Source organism: Lacerta agilis, chromosome Z, assembly GCF_009819535.1.
Source record: "Lacerta agilis isolate rLacAgi1 chromosome Z, rLacAgi1.pri, whole genome shotgun sequence".
In the NCBI taxonomy this organism is placed as follows: domain Eukaryota; kingdom Metazoa; phylum Chordata; class Lepidosauria; order Squamata; family Lacertidae; genus Lacerta; species Lacerta agilis.
This window is the reverse complement of record NC_046331.1, coordinates 9,578,650-9,584,649: the sequence shown is the minus strand read 5'-3', so window position 1 is coordinate 9,584,649 and position 6,000 is coordinate 9,578,650.

The window sequence follows — 6,000 nt, the reverse complement described above, 5'->3', positions numbered from 1 at the left end:
TAATGGCTCTACTCCAGCTAAATTCTACTACGTAATAGAAATTAGTTGGAGACAACCCAATATGTTCAAATTGTCCAGTCCCAGTGAATAATCTTGCAACTATATTCCGGATTAATTGGAGGTTATGGACCGTTTTCAAAGACAAATGGTGGATGAAACTGATTCAGTTCTAGTTAAGGATGAACCTACAAAAGCTTGAGGGTGGAGCAGCTACGTTACTTTCAGAAAAGTCTAAGGTTCAGTTTCCAACTACAAGGATCAAGTCAGCTAGCAGATGACAAGAAAGACTTGGGAAGCCAATTTATGCTGAGTCAGATCCATTGGTCCACCTAGCACAAAATGGTCTACATCAGGGGTCGGCAAAGTTCACTCCAGTGGAGATCCCTCTGTGGGCCAGATCACCTGTGATTTCCAGTGTCTGCGTCTGCGCAGATGCAATTTTTGGCACCGTAGAAGTGAGTCCCTGTGCCATGCTGCACCGGTTTAGCACAGTGCACAGGGACTCACCAAGCGGGCGGCTCGGTTCAGGGGTGGCTCATTGGCTGGTTAAATGACCCCCGTGGGCTGCTTGTGGCCCATGGGCCTTAGGTTGCCAACCCCTGGTCTACATTGCATGGCAGGGACTCTCCAGGATTTCAGTCAGACAGTCTTTTGCAGCCCAACCTGGAGGTGTCAGGTATTGAATCTGGGATTTTCTATATGCAAGTTCTGCTCTTTCACGCCCCCACCTGCCCAATCTTTGTGTAGCATCCACCCCTTCCCGCTGCTGCCTTACCTTCAGTGGCTGTCTTGCCACTGCTGTGGCTAGGCCTCGGCTGCAGGCCTTCTTTTGACCTATTCTGCCTTGCCATGGCCAGCAGAAGCGGTGCACCCACTTCCAGAAGTGTGCTATGCCCGCTTCCGGGTGTGCTGTGGTGGTAGCAGAGGCCATGGTGACAGTGGAAGAGGCCATGGCAGAGGTTGCCCCGGCCACCCCAGAGGAGGAGGCAGAGGTGAGGAGACAGAAGTGGGACACCCTGGAATTCAAGCAGAAGCAGGGGCGGCTTCTGTGAATCCGTTATGTCCCGCTCAATTTGGATGAACTGAGTACTAGGACCATAGTTTATACTGACCCGCAGCAGCTCTCCAGGATTTTAGACAAGGGACATTCTCATCCAGTCTAGAGATGCTGGGAATTGAACCTGGGACCTTCTGCATGCAAGGAAGATGCTCCCCCACTATGCCCTGGCCCTTCTCCATGGCATTTCTCTCCCTGTGACCATGAGAAGCCACTGGTAATTGGAGTACCCAATACTGGATTAGATGCATCTGGTATAAGGCGTATTTCCAAATTCCCGATGCCTTCTAAAATAAAGGGCTGAGGGGTGCACCAAAGAATTTCTGTGCTAAGCATTCATTCAACCTACATAACAGTAATTTATTTCAGAGAGAGAGAGAAGCCACCTATTTCTAAAACAACAACAAATGGAATATGACCTTAATCTGGTGTGACACTAATAGTTTGCAGGTTGCACTCAGCAAGTAGGCTCTAAATATTTCACTGGCTCAGTGCAAAATATCTGAATGACTCCTGGACACACCAATAGTGATGCATGCGCTCCCAGCACTGGCAAATTGCACAGAATGCCTGGAGAAAGAACACAGCCTGCTTTGGGATAGGCCAGCCAGAAAAAGCTGTTCTGCTCTGGCCAATGAGCTGCTCCCTTCTCAGCTGAAAATTCCCCTCCTGAAAAATGAGGTGTGGCCCAGTTTTTGCAGGGGGGAAATCACACGGTACGGGCACGAACCCCTTCGCTAGCCAAAAACAGAGTCTCAGCACAGCTGTTTGCCATTTTGTCTCTCATGTACATGCTGCCCTGCCCTCCATCTGAGCATTCCCCTATGTCCCCTTTAATATTCCTCTCTTGCTTTTGAACACCTCCCTGTGCCAACATCCTTCAAAACCCTTTTATGGAGTCACCATTTCGTATAAATAGCCTTTGCAGCCAGCCAGGTGCTCTACAGCCATCTGAAACCTTGAAGAAGCTGGCGAGCCTTGGACTTCGTTATTTTAGCACATTTGCAAATACTCATTCTATGTGCCTATTTTATAGTTTTGTTTTTCATCTTTTCATCTTTGCCTATTGTTATAAAATACAACAACAACAACAACAACAACTTCACAAAAAAGAATAAGAAGAAGCTGGTGTGGTGGAGAAAGTCAAAGCCTCCTAGAGCCGACTGCATGTCTCTGTCACCTAAGAACTCCTTTGCAATCTGCAGAAACGTTCTGTCCCAAGACCCGGAAAAGCCCCAGCACATTTTCTACTGGCTGTCCCAAGACAATCAACCCCATTAATTTATCAGAAAGGGACCTGCTTTTTCACTTGTAAAGCCAACAGCCACTCAACAAGCAACAAAGGCCACCTTCAAAAAAAAAAAGTTGCAAGCGACAACAGATGGGCCTTTGATTAGAAAGCTGTTTGAAATATTTCTCAATATCTTTAATCACCTGCCGAAGGTCAAGGGAGCTCTCTGCCACTTCACTCAAACCCTCCTTTCAACCTGGGCGCTGCCCTTTTGCAGCAAGTCCTCAACCCAACATCTAGAAGGAGCTGCCAAACGAATCAGACCTGGACATCAGGGAAATGTGAAGGTGAAATCCTGCCTCCCTTTTGGACCTGACTGCCTACCTGTCTTTTCAGGTGAATGCCGATATTCCATACGGCTTGCCAGCTTGTCAGCTGCAAGGCAGGTGACCTTCCAGCCTGTGATGTGACAAGTTAATTAAAAAGACCAACCCTATGAAAAATGAAAGGGACCATAGGAGCACAAGCCTGCAAACAAGATTGGGCTGGGAGGGTCTGCTCTGCACAGCGATGGGGCTTTTGAAGTCACTTAACTCACCTGTTAATTTGCTTTTACATTCTTTTAAGAGGGATTGAAGGTTGCTTCAATAGGATAAAGATGGCAAACATCAGTGGAAGCATTGTTTAACTAAAATAGCGTAAGATGAGCCCTACTGGATCAGGCCAAACTGTTTTACTTGCTTTACTCATAAAAAAATGTCTCAAAGCAACTTACCAACACAATAGAAATACTAAAATCAATTACATAAACACAAAAACAACTCTCGTCACCCTTAACAAACTGCAGCTCCCATAATTCTTTGGGGCATTCAATGTTGGACAGGGAGGATGTGGTACTCCAGAGCAAATCTCTGTCTCAAATAAGGTAGAAGCACCCCATATGGAACCAGAGTATAATCATTTTTCTACAAGCCACTTTCTTGATGGATGGGATAAAAATTTAGTAAGCAAAGGAACCAACAAACATAGGACATACCCAGCCGGACTATTATCGTTGGGGATTTGCTGCAAACAAGCAAATGTTGTGCCCCAAAAAAGAAAAAGTCAATTTCCAAAGGAATCCATCATTGGCCCAGCCTCTGTGCCCATAAACACTGCTCTACAAAGTCTGAGCACACTAATTTTTACAGTCATTTAAGGCGAAAAAACATCCAAGTGGCGGTATTCCACAGAATGCTTTTGACTTAATTTGCAGGAAATGAAACAATATCACTCAAGGGAGCCGCATCTCAACAGCACCCTGCGCAAGGTAACCAAATTCTCTTGAATTGTATTCTTGTATTGTCACTGATGATCCCATAGGGTAATAGGAAAATCAAACACAGCCAGTCGCGAAAGTGACACAGTGGAGATTAATGTCAACTTTTATCTGTCAGTTTGACGAGCTCTCCCGCACTGGCATGAAATTTTAAAGGTGCGGTGTCAAAACAAAATGAAAAAGCCGTAATGTTCTCAATCTACTGTTCTCAGAGGGATAGGAGCAAAGGAGAGGAATAGAGAGAAATCAATTTAACGATCAAGAGCACGGATACTTGACTTTCTCTATTGCCTTCCTCGCTTGCTTGCTTCCCCCTCCCACTCCCAGCCTGGAAATGGTTGCGGGTTTTATTTCTTGAAGCTAAATCACAAAACAATGCAAGGAAGGAAGGAAGGAAGGAAGGAAGGAAGGAAGGAAGGAAGGAAGGACAAATAATGTGGGGAAAGAAGTACACTCCGGATTTCAAATGCAACAGTCCGATTGTATTTTCCTTCATGGCTTTTTAAGGACAGGGCACACAACTACTGCCAAAATGCAGCCCTATGTCATTCTCCTCCACTCTCTCCCACCACCCCTGTGACAAAACCAAATGCACTCCATTAAACTGGCCACTGCTTCTAAAGATGGAGAAGGATGGAGTGCAATCATATCTCATCACCCTTTGTTGTTGTTTTTCACATTCCAAGGAGAGGAGAAGAGCTCATGACTGACATGCTTCACTCAGAGAAGGGCAAATCTGTCAATTTTGTTTCCCCTCAGTTTTTCATTGTTCCAGTCTGAAGTTTCTCATTGTTTCCAGTTTTCCACATTTCCACATCAGTTTGCAATGTTTTGTAAAATTCCTCGTGAACATTATAACCAGCATTTTAATGCAAATTTCTCTTAATATGCACATTCTGAATACAGTTTTGATTTGCATGCACATTTTTGCACATTTTGTAATTATTCTACCAGTTTTGTATGTTATTTTGCATTTTTGTATGTTATCAATGCATTCATATGCACACTTTCCCCTAATATATGTATTTTTGTCCACATTACTTGGCAAGAGAACTACATTGCAAAATTCAGAGAAGCGTGGATTTCAATGATTTGCATATTTTTTCAGGAAGTATGAATCAGTTATGTTCACCTTGAAATGCAAAGTGAATTTCTTCCCCCAGCTCTAATCACTCATATAGTTTAATACAGCCCTTCCGCTTTGAATGAATGAATAAATGAATGAATCTTTATTTGCGTCAGCCGTTGGTTTTCTTCCGCTTCCTATAGCAATACATGTCACCTTTCCCCATTCTCACAGTGGTCACCTAGATGCTTCTATGGGAAGCCCACAAGGAGAACCTGAGCACAATAGCTCTCTCACCACCTGCAGTTTCCAGTAACTGGTATTCAGAAGCAATACTGCCTTTGACTGTGGAGGTGGAGCTTAGCTATCATGGCTGATATCTAGTAGCAATTGATAGTTCTGGAGATCTTTAAAAACACACACACTATTTTGGTTGGATTAATAAAGGTATTGTCCTACCATTGATTTGGGGTTTTCTTCTTCTTTATGAGTCAATGCAGCTATCTCTACTTTTGATTACATTGGCCGGAACATTGGAAATAGAAAGAAGACTGGTGGAGATGTTATAGAGGGGATGGTCAGGTCCTGAGAGGGAATGGGAAGAGCTCAGGGAGTTGGAGGACCTTGGAGAGGGTCCTAGAGAGATGGAGAAGTGACTGCCGGACCCTAAGAAGGGTCTGAGCGTACGGAGGGGGCCAGAGATTTAGGGAATGAAGATCTGAATCCATGGGAGGAACCAGGTGCAGTGGCAGGGGAGTGCCCTGCCCTTCTGATAGTGGGTAGCCCTAGTCAGACACCTCCTGTGATAGAGCTACCTCCAGCACCTCCTTCTTCAGGGGAGATGACTGAGACTAAATCAGACACTGAGCCTACATTGACACCACATCCATCTCCAAGGACATGAAGATGCCAGTGCTGACAGAATTTACAAACCCAACCCACTTAGAGGAGTGCCTGTTTGCTTGCCCAGTTCCAGGACATTGGTTGTTTGCCATGCTAAGGGCTGTGCCACCTCATTCTTCCAAAGGAAGGTGCAACCTGGGGCATGTTGCTTGCTGCATCAACATCTTAGCTTGCACTTAGCCACCACTTAAGCACCAATTACACCTTGTAACCTTGCCTATGTACTGATCTGATTGATGCATTAAGGACTTTAGTGGAAACAGAACTGGGAATCTAAGTTCTTCATCTGGCAGTGGGGGCAAGGACAGTGGTGGTGGTGGTGATGGCAGTTGTGGATTTAGGGCAGCACGGCCAGTTTCACTACACTAGATACCAAGCCTAGGGGGTGCTGCAAGGCATTGCAACTATGAGGTAGTGAACTCAGC